Source organism: Triplophysa dalaica, chromosome 3, assembly GCF_015846415.1.
Source record: "Triplophysa dalaica isolate WHDGS20190420 chromosome 3, ASM1584641v1, whole genome shotgun sequence".
NCBI classification, from domain to species: domain Eukaryota; kingdom Metazoa; phylum Chordata; class Actinopteri; order Cypriniformes; family Nemacheilidae; genus Triplophysa; species Triplophysa dalaica.
This window is the reverse complement of record NC_079544.1, coordinates 24,772,041-24,793,767: the sequence shown is the minus strand read 5'-3', so window position 1 is coordinate 24,793,767 and position 21,727 is coordinate 24,772,041. Positions and strand designations below refer to the sequence as shown.

Here is a 21,727-nt window from a genome sequence, read left to right as displayed (position 1 = left end):
AATTTTGAACACAACTGTAATTCACAGCCGTAGTCTATATTTACCATGGCTATCATAAACATTTAAAGTGAGGGACAGAGCATTTAGATTAGATTCAGATTAGATTCAACTTTATTGTCATTACACATATACAAGTACAGTGTAACGAAATGTAGTTTAGGTCTAACCAGAAGTGCCATTAGCAAGTGCAGGATATACAGTGTGAATAAATACAGAATACAATATTAGGAAAATACTATACAATGGCCATGTACTATGAAAATATGACAGTCGGTATGTACTATGAACAATATAAACAGAAGGCTATATACTGTGAACATTAATGTACAGGTGGTTATGAACAGATAACAATATAGACTATACAATAGTGCAAGTGATTTGAGTGTGCATTAGTTACAGACATTAGCTATTAAAGTTACAGTGCAATAGATGAGTTGATGCGGTTATTAAAGGTACAGTGCAGTACATGAGTTATTGAAGTTATAGTGCAATACGTGAGTAGATGCAATTATACATTTACAGTGCAGTAGATGAGTTAGTGCAGTTATTGAGGTTACAGTGCAGTAGATGAGTTAATGCAGTTATTGAAGTTACAGTGCAGTAGATGCGTTGATGCGGTTATTAAGGTCACAGTGCAGTAGATTAGTTAATGCAGTTATTGAAGTTATAGTGCAATAGATGAGTAGATGCAGTTAGTTATGCAATAGATGCAGTAATGCAATAGATAGGTTACAGTGCAGTAGAGAAGTTGGTGCAGTTATTGAAGTTACAGTGCAGTAGATGAGGTAATGCAGTTATGAAAGTTACAGTGCACTAGATGAGGTAATCTAGTTATGAGAGTAGTCCATTAGTGCAAATGAGCATTCAGTGTAATATTCCTGGTGTGCAAGTGAGCAGTATAGAGTGCAAATGATGCTGTGTGTGTAAACAGTCCGATAGAGCAGATACATGAAGTACTGGTGTGTACAGTTCAGTCATGCATGGCAGCCCTGTAGTGCAATGTAAACAATGTAATAGCAGCATTAAAGTTAAAGTTATGAGGGGTAGTGGAATCAGCGGGGAGCAGAGTTCAATAATGAAACAGCTCTGGGAAAAAAGCTGTTTCCTAGTCTGCTGGTTCTTGTCCGGAGGCACCTGAAGCGCCTGCCGGAAGGCAGAAGAGTAAACAGTCTATGAGCGGGGTGAGAGGAGTCCTTGAGAATGCTGCGAGCTCGACGCAGACAGCGTTTCCTTTGGATGTCCTCAATGGAAGAGAGTGTAGTCCCTGTGATGCGCTGGGCTGTTTTCACCACCCGCTGCAGTGCCTTGCGCTCAGCAACAGAACAGTTCTCGTACCAGACTGTGACACAGTTGGTCAGGATGCTCTCTAACGTGCAGCGATAGAAGTTCACCAGGATAGTTGAAGACAGTTGGTTCTTCTTCAGTGTCCTCAGAAAGAAGAGACGCTGGTGAGCCTTCTTGACCAGGCATGAGGTGTTGGTGGTCCAGGACAGGTCCTCCGAAATATGGGTCCCCAGGAACTTAAAACTGGAAACACGTTCAACAGCCATCCCGTTAATGTGGATGGGGTCGTGTGTGCCTCCTTTCGCCTTCCTGAAGTCCACTATGATCTCCTTTGTCTTGGAGGTGTTAAGGAGCAGGTTGTTGTTTGAGCACCATGTGGCCAGGTGCCGTACTTCCTCCCTGTAAGCAGTCTCATCATTGTTGCTGATGAGACCAATCACTGTTGTATCGTCTGCGAACTTGATGAAGGAGTTAGATCCATTCACAGGTCTGCAGTCGAGTGTGAAAAGGGAGTAGAGAAAGGGGCTCAGTACGCAGCCCTGTGGTACACCAGTGTTGAGGGTGATGGTGGTAGAGCAGATGTGGCCTAACCTAACAAGCTGAGGCCTGTTCGTCAGGAAGTCCATAATCCAGTTGCAGGTTGAATTGTTAATGCCTAGGTTTCCAAGTTTGATGATTAGCTTGGAAGGGATGACGGTATTGAATGCAGAGCTGAAGTCTACAAACAGCATGCGTGCATAAGTGTCCTTATTGTCCAGATGTGTGAGCACGGAGTGCAGCGCCATGGACACCGCATCATCTGTGCTCCTGTTGCTACGGTAGGCAAATTGGTATGGGTCCAGTGTGGATGGTAAAGAGTCTTTTAGTTGTGAGCATCACCGTAAGATGAACCTGGGATCCCCTTCCTAATGTTAAATACATATCAGTCTATCATTTTCTATGTGTAAAGAAATATTTACATTTTATTATATAAATAGTGAATGGGATATTACAGTATAACGACAACATATTGTTTCCAAACTTACAAATATTGTTGGGGTATATAACCCTGAAGAGACATTTTTGTACTGTTATACGTAATTTTAACTTTGAGTGCGGAAAAAAAGGAAATATCTACTAGAAATATAAACAATTCTAAAAATGTTGCATGTTGCACAGAAAACAGATAAACACTTAACCTTCTGGAGGCCCCTGGGGTGTTTTGGAGACACAGTGTATTGTGTTGGTGTATTTTTATTTTTAAAAGAAGTGTTGGAGTTTAGTTTACAATGCGCCCCGAACAAAAAATGCATTCTATCTAAAAGCATAATCATCCAGACTAGGGCTGCAACAAACAATTATTTTGATAGTCGATTAATCAAACGATTATTATACAGATTAATCAACTATTATTTCAATGACTAATCGGTACGTTTTTAATGATTATTCAGCTTTAGCAAATAGTTAAAACATTGAATTATACATCATTTCCGTAATGAATAAAATCAATTCAGCTTTTGAAAATATGTTTAATGAATTAAACCAACTGGTTACTCTCTTTAAGTTTGCTGATTCTGTCCAACTAGAATCACTCAAATACTCTCTAAAACTTAAAAAAAGCAGCTCAGCTTAACTCTTTCCTCGCCAGCCTTTTAAAAAAAGCTGCCAGCCTACGCCAGCTTTTTTTTTAATTTTCACCAAACTTTAATGGCTCACAGTACATTTTCTGTAAAGAATATATGGACAAACAATATGTCCAAGAAAGAACAGTCTCTGCTTTTAAACAAAGGAACACGTATTCTTCGATCTTCATTTGTTCTTTTTTATCACTCATTAGGTGTGGGTAGGTTTCTATTGAAGGTCTAATATCTTCAATTGTTGCGTATACGGAGCAGCAGTGGAAACATTTGTAAACGACTTTACTTGGACCCGTTGTGCGAGCTGTCTGTTAAATACCGTGGGTGTAATATTCAGTACATGTTGGTGCTGGTTGGGCTGACATTCTTGATAAACCCACCAAACAAGAGAAAACGTATCCCAAACCCTGTTGCACACTACCGTCAGGAAACCGTAGCAAAATGTTGCGCACTGGTTTTAGCCTGAACGTGCACCAGTTTTATAGACTGTTTCATTGGACACCTACATACTTGACCCCCAGTTAAATTCCTGTTTTTGTTTGGCTAGTTTCAAATAATATAACTATTTATATTTTATTTTATTTATGTTAGTATTCATTTGTATTATTATTTTAGTGTATAATAATTGTATTAAATAAACAATTTAATACATTTTGTTGTATGTTAGTTAAATTAAATAAACAATTTGTTTGTAGTTTGGACAAATTAAAAGAACCCGTATGGCACATTGATATCTAGCCGTTGAGCTTGGTATCACAGTCTAAATTCAAAATATTGGACAGTTAAGATAAGCCAAGTAAAGCTTCTTCTCGGTTGCTTTCGCTATCAGAAAAAAAGTACAGGCACTCTATTGTTTGTGAACGTGTACCGGAAGTTAAGGTGGGGTCACAAAAGTGCGCATGAGCGGTAACGTCGGCTTATGTTGTTAAGATGAATATAAAAATATTTGTTCATATTCTGGTTTACTTTCATAAAGTCCTATCTTTAAAATCCATATAATTAGTCGATATTTTATAAACATATTTTTTTCTATGTATCAACCAGGTGTACGTTTCCCGAACAACAACATATATCGCTGGTTAGTAGTACGATACACTGTTGGGGAAATGGACGATGCAGTTACCAGTCGACTGTTTCAACTTGTTGGTTCAGCAATCTAGTTAATGAAATCGCACAGGTGGTGGAGCAATGACGTCTAAATACGTCCAGATTGAATTCATGTCAAATTCTTGCCGTAAAAAACGTACTTTGCATTTAAAGGCTAAGTTTGTTGGCCTTTTTTTGTTCTCTGTTGTTTTATCACAATATTTAATTCATTCATAAGTTTCGTCACTGCGTCAAGGGATTCCCAGGGTCCTAGGTTATGTTCATGCGCATGTGGACCATTAAAATAACTTTTTTTTTTCTTGACAAACTTAAAGATGTACAATTAAATTTGTATATATTTAGAATGATGGATAAAGAATGCACTGCATGTTGCTTGCTTACTTTATTCAAAAGGATGACACATGCTCAAGACCTGTTGTTTCAAGCACACAACATTGCTCTCAGACTGTGATCAAACCAGCTCATTTCTCAACAGCCAGAATCAGTGTGAGTGGAATAAAAATACCAAAAGCTCTTTGCATGACTAACATCTGAGATGAATTCACGTCTCTTGAGAAAAAAAACGAGTTTTAATTCCTCCTGGCATTTTATGATTAAATCAGAGAAATTGCTTCTTGGGTACAACACCCTGATCTCCATCAAAACAGCCACAGCACAAACTCAGAGACGAGATCCTCATCACCATCATCATTTCACAGTTCATGTTAGCAGCTAAAAAAAGTTTTTTAATGTTTTAAAGTATAAAGAGTTTCTTTTTGAGCTTATGTCTGTCTATTTGTGTCAATCGAGTTCATCTGCACATCTGAGTGCAGTTAATGAGCAGTAAATGAGCATTTTGCTGCTCTATAATGACATCACACACACTTCTCAATAGAGTATTCAAGACGGTTCATCAAGAATTGCTCTTATATATGATAAACATTGATTGACATCCCTACATAATTTTTGATTATGGCTGGCCAACCTAACAGAGAACTTTACCGAGAAACAAACACATTAAAGTTTTCCAGGCACTGCCCAAAACTCTTTCACGGCTCACAAAAAAAACCTACAGAACAAGAATGGCCTCTACAGCATGTGAAATAACGAAGCTAAAGTGTCTATGTGCCGGGAGTGAGGGATTATTCCAAGTAGAAACAGATAGATTGACAGTGAGATAGCTGAAGTTATGAATATCATCACTCTCTTCACTAACACTCTGTTGATGTATGTCAGCGTGTGTTTTTATTACAGCCGGTGACTGATGACAGCGAGCTCAGGTGCTGAACCTCTGACTGTGGACCGGCTGGAAAATCAAGCGTTAGCGGGCCGTCTGGTTGCCATGGTTACTCTGGAATACCAGGAGACCTAAACTAACCATGAAAACATTCTCCATTGTCTTTAGCATGTGGATGCGATTCTCATCCGCTGAGGTGAATGTCTGTTTAACATCCACAACGTTATAGTCATATACAGAATTCATTTAATCATTTAACTCATTTTTTGAAAACAATATTTATTTATTACATTGTGGCGCTGAATTTGGCTTTGGAGAAGATAAGACTGTAAATACAGGTGCGTTCTTTCAGTCAAAGCATGCATAAATGAGCTTCATACCAGCATATGTCTGCGTGTCAGATGAGCGGAATGAAGCAGACATGCAGAATGAGAGAAATGCCTTTGTGTGAGGGGTTTTCTGACAGAGGGGGGTTGGGAAAGACCTAGAGACATGCTAGTGAGACATAACAGGATCTCTTTCTATTTAAACGTGTTAAACATTTGAGGAAGTCATTCAAAAACTGAGGACTTGAATTGTTGAATGTCATGGAGAAGGTTGAGGAGCTGTATATTCTTACAGATGTTTTACGCTGAAAGTAAGGAATGATTATAGTGAATAATTCAATGAATCATTTTGCATCTTTTATATTTTTATTTTGTGAGTGAGTGAGCTTGTGAGAGAGCAAGTGATTTATTCTGTTTTGTTGAATAGATGACATGTGGGAGCTGTCCAGTGCTGAAGTACACTCACTGCCTCTCATCATACTTCTCATAACTATTACTGCGCTATACCCTCTAGAGAACATATAAAGAATTTATTTCAATAAAGAGGTAACTCATTTAACAACAAATCGTGTTTTCTTTCTGTGCATACCTTTGATATCACTCACACTACTGTTGGTTTGTTTTGATATACACACATTTTAAAATTTCTCTTTTTGGAAATAAACTCTTCATATATACTGCCACTGAAAAAATTGAAAGACCACTTCAGAGACAATTTACAGTGTAGGTATTGTATTAGGTAATTAGGTACAGAATGAGGTACAGTATATTTTAAAATGTACAATTTACGGTATAGGTAGTGTATTAGGTAATTAGGTACAGTATTAGGTACAGTATAAGTGTTTACATAAAATTAAAAAAAATCTTTAATTCTGTGAACTTACTAACAATGTTTCTTAAAAAATTCCAAATAAAAACACTGTTTCTATTTGCACTTATTTGTGGAAAATTATAACTGGAGAAACAGGTGACAATAACAAAAAAAGATGCTCTGTGTTTTTTCAGACTTCAAATACTACTACAGTCATTCATATTGCTGTTGGATGTTTTTTTGTTACTCCTGAGGTTTGATTTTGTTGAAATTCAACAGACACTGGACTGGAATGAACACAACTCATCTAGAAAAATTAAAATGGTTAAATTATAATGATTTAACGGTCAATCTAAGTTCCTACTCTCACCTATGGTCATGAGCTGTGGTTCATGACCGAAAGGACAAGATCCCAGATACAGGCGGCCGAAATGAGCTTCTTCGCAGGGTAGATGGGCGATCCATTAGAGATAGGGTGAAAAGCTCGGTCACTCGGGAGGAGCTCAGAGTAGATCCGCTGCTCCTCCACATCGAGAGGGGTCAGCTGAGGTGGCTCGGGCATCTTTTTCGGATGCCCCCTGGACGTCTTCCCGGGAAGGTGTTCCGGGCATGTCCCACCGGGAGGAGACCCCGGGGAAGACCTAGGACATGCTGGAGGGACTATGTCTCCCGGCTGGCCTGGGAACGCCTCGGTGTCCCCCCGGAAAAGCTGGAGGAAGTGTCTAGGGAGAGGGAAGTCTGGGCATCCCTGCTTAGACTGCTGCCCCCGCGACTCGGCCCCGGATAAGCGGTAGAAAATGGATGGATGGATGGAAATTATAATGGAATAGTGTCTTTTATTTAGCGTTTTTTTAATTTTTCAAATCAGATTTTAGAGCAATTGATAAATGCTAAATAACTGTAAACTAGATGCCGCAGACGGTCATAGCGGCAACAACATAAACAAACATTACGTGACCCTAACTGTCGTAGTTCTGCCTTATTTTGACATATATTTCTTGGTCTCGGGGCAGACGAGGATGTAATCCCTTGTTCCTGTAGGCCAAGTTGGAGCTAAACTCTGCAGGAATGTGGTCCTCCAGGACCGACATTGAACATCCCTGCTGTAGAGAGGGTGTTTTTTGGGCCTCTTTGGTTACCATACTCTCTCTCTGAATCTCGTCTGTGTTTCCCGCCCTTTGGTCTCGTTACTGATTGTTAATTAGTACATACCCTGCACCTGTCCCCGCTGATTATGACCACTTTAAGAGTCCTCATGTTTCTTTGTCCTGTGTTCGGTTGTTGTACATGTTTCCAGTGTGTGCGCGTACATTGTACCTACTCGTGACTTGGTCTTTCTGTGCATTGTATTTACATGTACCTTTGTGCTTGTTAGCATATTAGCTACCTTGTTGCGTTACCTGCTCGTGTTCCTGGTACTCTCCTGTTTGGATTACCTTTCCCTGTCTAAATTTTTTTTTTTCCTGTTCCTGTCGTCCATGATGTTGTCCAGTGTTGTAAGTGTTTAGTCTAGCTTATTTTAAGTGTTGTTTATTTCAGTCCATTGCAAATCAGTCTAGTCTCGTTTCATCCTGTTCTTATTTCAATCGTGTCTTTTTTTACCCCCTCGTGGGTTTTGTTTGGTGTTTTTCATGTCTAATAAAATTATTTTTAACCCCTTCACCACTGCTGCCTGCATCTGGGTTCTACTTCCACTCATTTTGTGATTCAAACATAACTTTCGGTAGACCTCTGCAGTAATCAATTACTGTTGAGTTGTTTTAATTTTATTTAATACAACTAATATACAATAAAATATTAATCTGAGTTAATATTACTATTAAACATCTATAGTAAGGTCATGTGACAACAATGTACCCGACTACTGTATAAAACATTTATCACTTCACACTGCTTCACATACAATTAGAAGGCATATCATTGGATTATCTAGAATCTGAAAGTCAGACAGTAATTACTTACCACAATAAACATGTGATAATTTTAAATTATAGACCTATTTGGGAAGATGTAAACAAAACTGGTCCAACATTGGTCCAGAAGAACTTTCTTTTTCAGTGTTTTAACACTGCACATTTGATTGACCAAAAGACAACTGACTAAACATTAACAACCAAATCGAAATGTTTAACGAATATCGCTAAGATTTGTTTCATATGTAGGATTTAATTTTTTTTTACATGTAGTGCTGCTGGACTGGTGTTTGTACCTTGCAAAGTGGTCTATGTGAAAATCTGCCTTAATCTTTCTGTAAAGTAGCAAAATGTCCATTGATCTAATTACATGACATATCTAGATCAAAACCCACTGGCGAATCCTCACACTGCATCATATAAAGACCAAAATTAAGACAATTGATCCCAGAGCACAAGAATGATCTCTAGTCCCTAAACTCATTTACAGCATCTCTCTCTCTCTCAGGCATACACGCATGCACACACATTTATTTTACATTGAAGATCTCAAGTACTTTCAAACTCAACATAAATAAAAAATAACCAAATTTTTCAACATCCCTGGACTGATTTGCACAATGCAACAGTTATTCAACAGGAATAATCTGTCATCAAAATTAAATAACTGAACCTCTAAAACCACTTTCCAGTCATATAAATCATATAAAGACACTTTCCACCATTAAATCAACTCCTTCAATAAAACCAAGTGCCACCCAGCTGTTGTATCTATTACACAGCTTTATTTCTATTTTCAGCTAGATGACCCCACCATCTCTGCTTGTGTCTGTGCCTGCGTTCTGGGCATCTCTTCCTCGATGAAAGAGAATCACCTACAACTCAACCTCTCCAAAACAGTACTCCTGGTTATGTAGTCAAACCTTTGAAAATTATCCAGAATGCAGCTGCACGTCTAGTTTTTAATCAGCCTACAAGAACCCATGTAAAATTCCTCCTGATTTCACTTCACTGGCTGCTTAGTTTAAATCGCTGACACTGGCTTTCAGAAAGATAACGGCAAATTTGCCCACCTTAACTCACTGCTCGAGGTCTATATCCCCTCCCTTCATCTTCGCTCTGAAAGTGAGTTCCATCACAGCGAGGCATCAAATTGCTTGCAATCATTCGGTTCGCTGGTGGAATGAACAGCCAGCCTCCAACCGTACTGCATTATCCTTCACAACCATCAAAAAACAGCTCAAAACATACCCGTTCCGCATTTATTTGACTAACCAATAACTGTATATGTCTTGTGTCTCAAAATTAAATCTTGTTGTTCATTCGCTACCTTGCTTACTCCAGCTACCTCCTAGTAACAAGGCCTTGTAAACTAACAGTACGGTTTAGCATGTTGACAAAATGTTAATGTGCTATCCTACTTATAAGTCGCTTTGGATAAAACATTTACATTTACATTTAGCAGACGCTTTTATCCAAAGCGACTTACATTGTTTTCTCCTATTCATTTTACATAGGTATTTGCAATCTCCTGGGATCGAACCCGAAATCTTGCATTGTTAAACGCAATGCTCTTACCACTGAGCTACAGGAAAGCCAAATTAATAAATGTAAAAGTGTTTCTCTGACCTCAACATTCTCCTTTAACACTTTTATGATGCTGTCATTTATTGTAAAGCACTTTGGTCAGCCTTGTGGCTGTTGTAAACGTGCTATATAAATAAAATAAAGGGAGACTAGAAACCTTCATGTGAACTTACGCTCAACCAGACACAACTCATTGAACATGCGAACGTCAGAAGATCTTTGATCTGACAGCGTGTCTCATTCTCGCCAGTGTGTACTGTGTATACATACAATCTGACAGACAGGCAAAGATTTCCTGAAGAAGACTCGCCATCACAATGCTGGAGGTTGTCAGGGTTGGCTGATGTGTTGCTATGCAGTTGCTAGGTTGTTATCGATGGTTGCTATGGTGTTTTCAACGGCTGCTTATACTGGTCAAAGTCAAAAGAACCCAGCAACTCTCTATGATATTCTGTTATCTACAAATACAGTACAGAAGAGCACAGAAGATAAAATAGAAACTTTTTCTGTAGCTCAGTGGTAAGAGCATTGCGTTAACAACACAAGGTTGTGGGTTCGATCCCAGGGGATTGCAAATACCTATGTAAAATGTATAGGATAAAAGCAATGCAAGTCGCTTTGGATAAAAGCGTCAGCCAAATGCCTAAATGTAAATGTAAAAAGGAAGGTGTTGATTACACTTGTTTAACCAACAATCAGATTCAAATCATCAAAAAAACGAACAGCTCAACTATGTTGAACAAAGCCATCTTAAACTGGGTTGAATATGATTCAAAATAGCAATGATGAAGGTAGTGTGTGTGTGTGTGTGTTTGTTTTCTCTATTCATCTGTGCATCACTGCAGAAAATCTTCAGTACGAAAAATGAATACCTCAGCCCTCATTCATCTGAAGAACAACCCGGAAACATCACAGCATGAGGATGAAGGACCCGAGCAAACCAGACGTCAGTGCTCATATATCAAGCGTCTAAAGTCACATCGACTCTTTTTGATCTGACATGCATGCGTTTAGAAACAAAAACAATATTAGGCACTGAAGATAAGATAACAGCATCTAAATGGAGAGTGAAGAGAAATGCGTCATTAGGTCATAAACCCAACAGGAAAAAATATGATGCATGTTAAATATGGCATTTTTGTGAGATTTGCACAAATACAAACTGAAAAAACGTCATCACAAGGACAGTAAAACATGAGATTAGCCAACAGTTCCCTTGTTGTAAATTGATCACTAAACAGACAAAATTAAATTAAATAAATGACATGATGGCATAGAAGAACCATTTTTGGCTGAAGGGTTACTTTAACATTCTTTTAACACTACCCTAAAGTCATAAAAATTCTGTTATCATTTACTCACGCTCATGTAATTTCATTCCCATATAAATGACTTTGTTCCGATGAACTCAAAGAAAGATATTTGGAAGAATGTTAGTAATTTTCATTATCATGGACTACCATAGTAGGAAGAACTACATGGTAGTTAAAGCTGCCGAATACTCTTTGTTTTCCTAAATTCTTGTGTTCAACAGAACAAAAAGATACAATATTGTTTTCCATATATGGTAGTGGATGATGTCCAAGAACTGAAAATGGCAAACATTCTTCCAAATATCTTTCTGTGTTCATTGGAACAAAGAAATGTTTACAGGTTTGAAACAACCTGAGGGGATTTTTAGAATAAAGGGTAAGCAAGTCAACCACTGAAGAACAAAGACCCATTAAATCGATCATATTGATTCCTATGACCTGACCTTGAGCATTCAATTCTCCTAGGTCGCCCTGACCCGTTCACCCTTCGCTCCCTTGACCCCAAAAACACCATTTCATCATCATCCGGACCACCAGACAATGCGAATACTATCACTCCAACCCATTTCAGTTTCATTTCAGACCGTGTTTAAATGCAAACTGGAAAATGCCAATATATTAAACATCACAGAGGAGATGATGCTTGAGAAGCTGGGTGCTGTTTAAGTGGCCCGATATGATGATGTCATATCAATGCGGTCAGTGTGTCGTAGCGGGCTGGAGAGGATCCACATGGCCGACGGGTGCGTGGAGAGGTGTTGAGATGAATAATAAATGCCTGCAGCTGCCGAGGAGCTTTTGATCGACTTCAGTACAGAAGACACAGGGGACAAGTTCTTGTCATACACCTCTCCCCCCAATAACTCAATAACAATCATAGACACAAATATAACATCTGCTTTCATAAAGAGACCTCACTGTTTTCAACATCTGTTCAAGACTGAAACCAACTTCAGAAATAAACTTAGTTTGATATCTAGAAAGAAAAATACTCCAAGAAAACATTTTTGCCATTGATCTGTTGCAGTTTGGTGTAAAACCCAACGAAACATAACTTGGTATTTTTGCAAGAACATAACTAAACGTCCCCAAATCAACATACGTTCGGAGCGAATTGACTTTTTATACAAACATATTCAAAAATTTAAGCAAGTTTATTCTTAGAACTCTCCTTTGTAAGTCGCGTTGGATAGACATATGCTAAATCAATAAACATAATATAAAGCAAGAAAACATGTCAATCAATCAGGGGGGAATAAACTTAATTAAAGAGAAAGCTAATTCTTTTACAACATTAGCACATATTTTTGCCTGTTTAAAAAATATATTTGCTTCTCAATCAAATGTATTTTGGAGGAAATTTTGAAAAATAAATTACCCCAGGCTACATGCATATAATAAAATATTCAAATGGGGTCAACTGTTTCGGTGTACAAAGTTCTTAAAATTCTCAAATCAAGATACATTTACTTGACAAGAAAAGTGACCTCAAACAGTGAACCAAGATAGTAAAGATTAAATTAAAGATAGAAGATAGTAAATGTATGTTTCCTTAAAAAAAAGTTTTATTACCCCATTGGCAGAGACCTGAAATCATTTTAATTCTGAAGAAAATGGACCTTTATTTAAGAATTTTTAGATATTTGTATTACAAAACAAGACAAAAACACTAGGTAAGAAAATAATTTTCCCTTTGTGCCAAATAACAAAGCCACTTATACTAGCAGATAATATAAACCTGCTCTCAAAAGCCAGCTTTATATCAGTGAGATTACAGACATCTGGAGGGTTAAATCGTGTTTATATCACAAAGGATTTGATAGAAATCAGATACTTTATACCCACACAACACCAACAGATCACAAGATTCTATGTTATCTATACATCAAGCAGCTTTAAAGAATCATGCAGCAGTGAGAGGATTTTCTCTTACCTGGAGTTCTTAAAGTTGTCACAGTATCAGTACAGCCAGACTGAGATCTGTTGAGATCATAGAAGATCAGATGAGATGAAAAGGAGCTCCGGTTCCTCTGCTGCAGAGAAAGCCGGTTCGATAAGTCTCTGCTGGACCGTCAGTCAAATCAATTTACCTCCACATTTAACTGGAATGTGAAGAATAAAATCAGACTCCACACACTGCAGGATAAACACCGGCACAAGAGAGAGCGAGACGAGCAGATCGATGCCGACTGTGTACAGCTGCACCTCCGTTTTCTGGAGAGATCAGAGACAAAAGATGCTGGAGGAGGGAGAGAGAGAGAGAGAGAGAGAGAGAGACCGCCCCCTCCCCTCACCAACCCGGGAGAGAGAGTTGCAAAAGGCTTTATATGAAGCACTCGTAGAAGTTATAATCCCACTGCATTATAGAATAGTTAAATTATGAATTTATGCATTTCATCCCCATACATTTTACACTGTAAAACTGAAGGTCATTAGTGTTATATTGGTTGTGTTTTATTATTCTTGTCCTCACAGGACAAAAGAACATTAGCCACATAAAACACAACAAGAGAAATTGACTCTTTATTTACAGTCAGGGTTGTTGCTCACACACACAGAACACAAAAGATTCCCTCCCCTCACAACAGAAAACACAAAGACAAATACACACAAGAAAAAACACCGATCTGCACACTTATTTATAGGACAACAGAAAAATACATTCACTCACAAGACAACAGAAACTAACACCACTGTTCTGCAACAAACCACAACAGAAACACACACACTCAATCCCCCCCACCCACACATATAGACACACACACACACACACACACAATCCCCCCCCCACACACACACACAACAACAACAGAATCAAGCACGCGATCTCACACACAACAACTGAAAGACACAAAACAAACACTCAGACAGCAGAAACACAACAAGAATGTAAATCAAGGCAAAGACAATAAATCAATACACACACAGAATACTTCATTGAAAGGTTCAGCTGAAAGAGCCCGTTCAACGCTTTATTCCTTTAGAGATAATTTCTACGGCTACATATTTACACTGCAATATGAGTGAATCATTTTTTTTTTTTTTTTTATGGTCTTCACCATCTTCTAGAGATTATTTTTACACATACAGTATTATACACCTGCAGATACGATCAGTAGCCTATGTGTCAGAAGAGAATTCAGAACAGCGATATAAAATATTATCTGCACTGACAAATGTTTGGCCTTAGAATGAGAAACTTTAAATTCTCTGACTCTGCTTATATCTGAGTCTTTGTGCTGTAGAGATAAATGCTGACTCAAGCCCTGTAACCAAACACAAACACGCACGTGCATGCCAGCACGCACACACACATTTTGCATTGATGCGGAATATGAGACTTTTGTTCAAATCACTTGACACAAGAGCATTTGTTAAAAAAAAGCTTCCATACAGATAATTTAAAGGTCTAACAAATAACATTTTGTGGTTCACTCAAAAAAATCTTGCGTTCTTGAGAATCTAAACGTTGTGTTATAGCACTTTCATTGCATGATTGTGTGGGGTTTTCGGGTTGTGTGAAACACCAGCAAACAGAACCGTGAAAAAGTTGCTCTTTGGAAGCGATGTTTTTTTTTCTCTGGGCGAACAGACAAACTCTTAGAAAAGCTTCTGGTGTTCATTGTGTTAATTGGCCCGCCAGAGAGCCAACGGTAAAAATGTGTTCAAAGCCTGTGAGGCTCCTGACAGCGTTATGTTAAAACCCAACATTCTCACTGAGGCGGAGGGTTCCCATGACAACAGCCCTCGACCGGAGCACCAACGCATCTGTGCACTAATTAAGTATACAGCCTGTGTGTGCTCAGGTTGCTATACGAGGATCAATAAAAAAAAAATCACTACCAAAGGGTTGTAAAGATGTTTGAGAGGTGCATTTCAAATCTGTATGAAACTCAAATGATCTTGAAGAATGTTGATAATTCCATTGTATGAGCACAAAACTACAGAGATATTTCTCAAAATATCTTCTTTTGTGTTTTACTGAAAAAAGGCTCACGTACAGATTTACAAACACACCAGAGTGAATGAATGTTGACAGAAGTTTCTGTCTCTTTAAAGAAGTCTGTAGCTTCAGAAGATGGCGCCGGTGAGCTTTTGGGACACCGGAGTTGGAAGAGTAATTTACAGTCTTATGACACTGTATGGGAAGAGGAGGCTTGCAATGAGTGTTTTTAGATATAAAAAAGAAGAAAGTAATATATAAGCGATATAACGGATCATCTTTACATTGCTGAGCAAAATAAGTTTGCAAACTCTTTGCATTGCAAAAGCTCATCTTGTACAACTTTCCTCTTTATCCTGTGCTGTGTACATCTCTGCTCTATATTACATAATAACTGAAAAACTCTAGCATTCAGACAAAATAATGGTATCATATGAAGAATCCACGTCTTGACGTCTCTGGTTTGGGGGTTTGTGGTTGGAAAGTTTAGCTAGAATGCTAGAAGAATAGCTTTTGTGTCACGTTGGAAAACATCACTGAGGTCATTGAAGCATTTCAAAGCTGGTGAAAATGAACTTGCATGAAAATATCTCATACACCAAGACAAATCTGTCTGCAAAGCTAATTTCTAAAAACACAACCTCATGACGACTTTCTTTTGCAAACCAGGAAACACTCATCTATAAAAATGTAGACATTTTAAACCAATTCAAATTTGGAAAAGAAAACCACTTTTTTTCGTTTTAGGTTGAACTGTTTCAAAAAAAAAATGTCTACAAAAGGGCACATTCAGATATGGAGAAAAGCTATAGTTTACTTTACATAGAATGATATTTTGTGACTACACTATATGACATCAACACCATTTTATTCTCATGAAGCTTTTTCTCATTGTGCACAGCACCATTAACCAGTGTCTTGTCGTGTTTTCAGTAAAAATTATTACATTAAACTTTTCCTGAAAATCTAAAAGTAAGATTCAACATTTCAGTAAGCATTGTAATATTTTGTGAGCAACTAAAAAAAGGATTCCCCTGTGTACAGGAAAAATAAATCTGTCACATATGCAATGACATGATCTGTTGCTCTCAAAAGAGCTTTTAACTGTCATTTATTGTTCAAACATTGAGCGCCATTTAGCATTATTGTGCAAATCAACACAGAAGCTACAATAACGTGAGCAATCAGTTAGTCATGTCAATGAATGTGAATTTTTTTGTCTGGTTTAAAAACACATTTTCTTGGGGTTGGGTGTCAGCCCTGTACATTTTGCCAATATCAATGACTTAAACTACATTTGAAGTTTTCAGAAAGAACAGATATCAGACACACATAACCACGTTTCCACAATCGGACTGATGGGTTAATGTGCTGTATAAAACACATTTTGTGTTTTCTAGCAGAAATGCAGTCAGCGCCGGCTGTATTATCTCTGTTCTGATGTCTGGGCTACATTTCTGATGCTTCTGATGTCTACTATATGTAACTATGATGACTATGATAATAATAACCACATGGATGAAGAGAGGTCATGTGACAGACAGAGAGAGAGAGAGATCAGAACCGCTTGTGATCAGAATAATAAACACTTCATCATCTCTTTAAAGCATGTGAGGGGTTTTTCCCTTTCTTAGGCGGGTGGATAACTGGACTTATCTTTCCCCAAAACACACACAAGCCGAGTGCTGCAAGTGGTTGCCAGGACGTTGCCAAGTTGTTGTTAGGGGTGTTCTGGGTCAGCAAGAGCAACAAGCGAACATAAAAACTCTCTTCTTTCATTTGGCACCCAGATGCTATGGAGCGTTTTTTCCTGCTTTTTGTCTTTTGAAACAGCCTGAGAGATTCGATTTTGGCCAAATTAAAATCTCATTACCATTAGGCATTTGTTATTGGGGCCAGATCCTGATTAAAATGCAGTTTGGCAGATTTCTGTAGCGGGCACAGTCAGATGCATTTGACATTATGCAACATTTTTGGAATCACAAAATGACCAAGATCCTGAAAATGGTTTGAAATACCACAGATAACATTACAATATATTTTTCTTAAACTCTTATTTGCCAGCCATGGTCTACATTCATAAAGGTCTCATTTGCATTTGAAAAACATTCATATTGAATCCTTTTCAGATATTAACAAACACGTTTGATTCAGCACAGCATTTCAGTCTCTCACATGAGAGCAAACATTCGCGGAAACAATAGAGTCAGACTAAAGCTCAGATTCTGAGTGTGTTCAGAACAGAAACAAACACTTCACACATATGAAGAGAAAACACACGGCTGACGTAAAAGTCACGTCTACACAACAGCAACAGCATGTAGCCGTCCAGAATTCTACTCACGTAGAAAAAATATAACGTGTCATATTCCTCATTAAGAGAGCTTAACCAAAAATAAGTCATGGATATTGAAATTAATATTGAGCTAAAACACAGCCCTGATGCTGGACTGCTGCCAGTGATGTTTAGTGTGTTGCTATGCAGTTGCTATGGTTTCTGGGTGGTTGCTAGGGCATTATTCTGATTTCTAGATACGACTCGACCTTCTCCTTCAGAGTCTATATAATCTGCACATTTTATTAATCAACAAATTAAATCATAAGTCTTATAAAACAGCAACATTTAAATTATGAAAGCTTTACAAATCACCTGTAAATACTGCTAATTGACCTGAAATCATTCTTCTGACCTCAAAAATCTGTAAATTAATCATACAGATCAGATAAATATACCTGAAAAAAAAACCTCAATAGACACACCATCACACAACCAAGATACAAAACATGTGTTTGTATTCGTTGGAAAAACAGTACAAAAGTCAAAGCTTGACAGTCAACTATTTCACTCCCACATTTCGTCTGATCTCACACTTTAAACTACAAGAGTACTTCAGAAATACCCCACAGAGAGAGACCAAAACCTGTCTCGGACCTTTAAAAAGTCAAATAAATTCTGCTAAAGGTTTTCTAAAAACAATCTTCATCTGAAGGCCATGAACACAGATGATAAATCACATGAACTACTGTATCAATTAAATCTTCACGGTCACATCACTTCTCTTTGAAACCATAAACAATGTTTTAAAAGCAAACACATTTCATCTTTGACAGGTTTACCTTGGACAGTGAGTTTGTATTATATTTTTTAATGAACCAATGAACTCAAGTAAAAACTGAACTCTGTCAACATATGTGACCACTAATGATATACTTAACACTGCAGTGTAAACGCACATAATGCATCAATTCAGCATGTGGCGAGGTGCGGTCTAAGAATACTGAAGAAGGGTTATTTGTAACGAAGCACACAGGTTCATGGTCAAAAGTGGAGTGAGCATATATGAAGATCTCCAGCGCAGCAATCTGTGAATTTATACCCCCAGCCAACATCTTAACGGCCCAATACGTAAATGAAAGAAAGAAAGAAAGAATGAAAGAAAGAAAGAAAATCACAACCAATAAACAAAATCGGAAGCAATCAGTATTAAATGAACACGGAAGCTTACAGCCGCCCACCCATGTACACTGGAAGCAAGAATGACTTTGAAAAACAATACAGTCATTGTTTGTACTTGTGTAGCCGGTGAGCTAGCTCCTCTTTTGTGTAGGTCGTGGCTAAGTACATGGTTGGGGGTTTATAAGCGGGCATTTGAGAGGACGCCAAAATATGAGGTCCGGTCCCTTTGTTTGGATCGCAAGGGCGTGGGTGTGCTCTCGTTGTCATTTGTGCCCTGATCAGATACGTGCGTCACAGACTTATAGACCAACGGTAATGTTGGGTGGCTTGAGGAAATCGGTTCAGTGGTGATGGCAGTGTTGCAGAAGGTGTTTTTGTTTTGGTTAGGTTTTCCCTTCGAAGGTCTGTCCCTGTACGTGGGTGCCGTATGTTTCCAATCCAGCTGAGGGCTATGGTTGTGGTGTATTCGACTGACCAGCGAGGTGGTTTCTTTTTTTCCTTTATTTGTTTGTTTATGCCCCTTCCCAGTCTCGCATTGTCTGGCCATTAGAATATGCTCCAGACGACATTGACGTCTACCGCACGTGGACTACTCTCTTGTGCGTGGTTTTGTGTGGTATTGCTTTTGACATGTATTATGTTATTTGTTCTTGTTTGAAGTGTATTATGAGTTTGGGGACTTGGTATATGAATTACTTTGGGTCTGGATTGGTCCTGTGTTTCGGCTGCCATTGTATCTGGGTTTGGCCAAAGATAAATTAAACCTGTTGAGAGGGGAAGGAAAACACTTGTTACATGTCTTGTCTTCGATGGGAGAATTTATCTGTTGTCCTCATAAACTCTGTTTTGAATGAACTCATATTTTTTTGGAAAACCTTGCCCGTGTTCTTCAGGAACGCCATTAAACTTACGTGTCCATCAGTGGAGTTACAGCGACACCTTGAGGATCACAACATCACTCCATCCGTTTATTGCGGCAGTAGATTGTGTTCACACACTTTACTGACAAAAACTCACGATTAGATACAATCAACAATACCATTATTATAGTATCAGGAGATTATGAAAAATATTTTAACAAATTGTACTGAAATTCAAACAGATATATTTCCACAACATTAAACATTCAATGACATCAATGCCAACATTCAAGGTATAACTGAACCTTCTTAATGTCAGTAAAACAATTAAATAGGCCTGTTGCTGAACACATTAAAAACAGTATAAATGCTAAAGCAGGCACGTCTTGCCAGCTCAACCAATATAATTAAACAGACGTCATACCATAAAATATCGTCACAGGCACAGCTTTACTATATCGTAGTTTTGCATAGCGATATATCATGACTAATAAATAATTTTAAACGATTCCATTAAAATAATACTGTCAGGATACCATCACCATCTCCCTCCACTCATTCCCTCACTCCGCCCACTCAGTCATTCACACGCTCTTTCTCACCCGATTACTAATCACTATCACCTGGACCTCATCAGCACTGCAGAGAGAGAGAGAGAGAGAGAGAGAGACTTGGTTACACTACTGATAAGTTATCCTCTGTTATTTCATCTTACTGATCAATGCTTGTTTCGCTGTACCTATCCATTCTGCAAATTAAAACATCTAAACTTACCATTCTGTCTGCTTCGTCTCTGCCAAACCTATCAGAAGATCAGACCACCATGCAGAATCCTTCGGAATCCGCGGCGAATTCACCGGTTAATCCAACCACCTCTCATCAACCCACCTCTTCAGCTTCACTTCCTCAAATGCCTGCTGCTTCGTTCACTGCCTCAGCGTGTCCCATGGCCCGACCAGCGACATTCTCCGGTGAGACGGAGGACTGCAGTGGGTTTCTTCTTCAGGTATCTTTGTATTTCTCCATGCAAGAACAGTTATTCAGTAACGATTCAGCTCGTGTGGCTTTTATCATCTCACTATTTTCTGGGCAAGCACTTCAGTGGGCAGAGTCGCTGTGGAACTCAAAATCAGAAGTCGTCCAATCCCTTTCCGGCTTCATACAACATTTCAAATAAGTTTTCGGTCAAGCTGCTGCCGATCTGTCAGTTCATGATCAACTATACAATCTTCGTCAAGGCAAATCTTCCGTGAGTACATTCTCCTTACGATTCCGTACCTTAGCGGCATCCAGTGGATGGAATGAGGCAGCATTGATCACAGCCTATCGTCATGGTTTGAATTCTAACATTCGTCAATTGATGGTGGTTTATGACGACAGTCTGCGGATTGAGAAGTTAATTAATATTTATGTTCTAAATTGATAACTCACAGAGGGTTAAACCTATCCTTGAGTGTATCCCATACCAAATATCGTCATATAACGCACAGATAAGTTTGTTTTGTACGACCATTCGCTATTAGCACTCAGGCTGTTAGCATTCCCAGCCTTTATTTTTCTGAATATTGCCTCTACTGCTTAACCCACTGTTCTCATTATGACACCACTAATGGCTAATGATTCAGATATGTGTTTAACGTTACCTTTGAGTGCAGATGATGAATCTTTCTTCAGACTGCAGTCAGAACTGGAAGTATTGGAGAAGCAGATCCACGATCTACTCAAGAGGCAAACACGTCTGCGAGAACGAAAAATGGCGCTGGAAACATCCCGGGCTGACGCTCGCAAAACTGCGGTAAGTGTTCGACGTGATTGTAATACTCCTATCACTTCTACTCCGTGTGTTTCTATGCACAGATCCCAGGCTTCAAGATCACGACGAGCCAAAATGACTTTCACTCCTGCACCTGCGCACACACGGCGAGAGGCGAAATCCAGGACCGGAGCGATTAACTCTCCCCCACCGGTCTTCGAGATTTCTACGAGAAATCACTATGCTGCCCTCTGCAAGACGAAATCCAACGCTGTGGTCATCGGAGACTCAATCGTCCGGAACGTACGCGCCTCCTTCAATGAAGGTAAGTTGCGCACTCACTGTTTTCCTGGCACCCGTGTTCTCTGTCTCTGCGCAGGTAACTGCGATTCTGAAGGAGGATGCAAGTGTGGGAGCCGTAGTTCTGCACGCGGGGGTCAATGATGTGAGAATGCGGCAGTCGGAGATCCTGAAGAGGGACTTCAGGAGTCTGGTCGATACTGTTCGCAACGCATCGCCCACAGCCATGATCATCGTATCA

General features: G+C 38.8%; 1 protein-coding gene across 4 annotated transcripts in view; it reads right to left on the bottom strand.

Annotated features, from left to right (window-relative positions):
- ncana (neurocan a) overlaps positions 1-20,347 on the bottom strand; it is an 81,888-nt gene extending 61,541 nt beyond the window's left edge. The window contains exons 1-5 of one of the 4 annotated variants that reach the window (XM_056744109.1): positions 20,208-20,347; positions 20,036-20,072; positions 19,485-19,575; positions 19,270-19,337; positions 13,107-13,387 (exon numbers count right to left, since the gene is read on the bottom strand). The gene's annotated coding sequence lies outside the window, so the exon portion shown is untranslated. Of the gene's footprint in view, positions 1-13,106; positions 13,388-19,269; positions 20,074-20,207 lie in introns of those variants that run through there. The other 3 variants (XM_056744108.1, XM_056744107.1, XM_056744110.1) reach the window with 3 other exon arrangements.
- Positions 20,348-21,727: the final 1,380 nt, after the last annotated feature.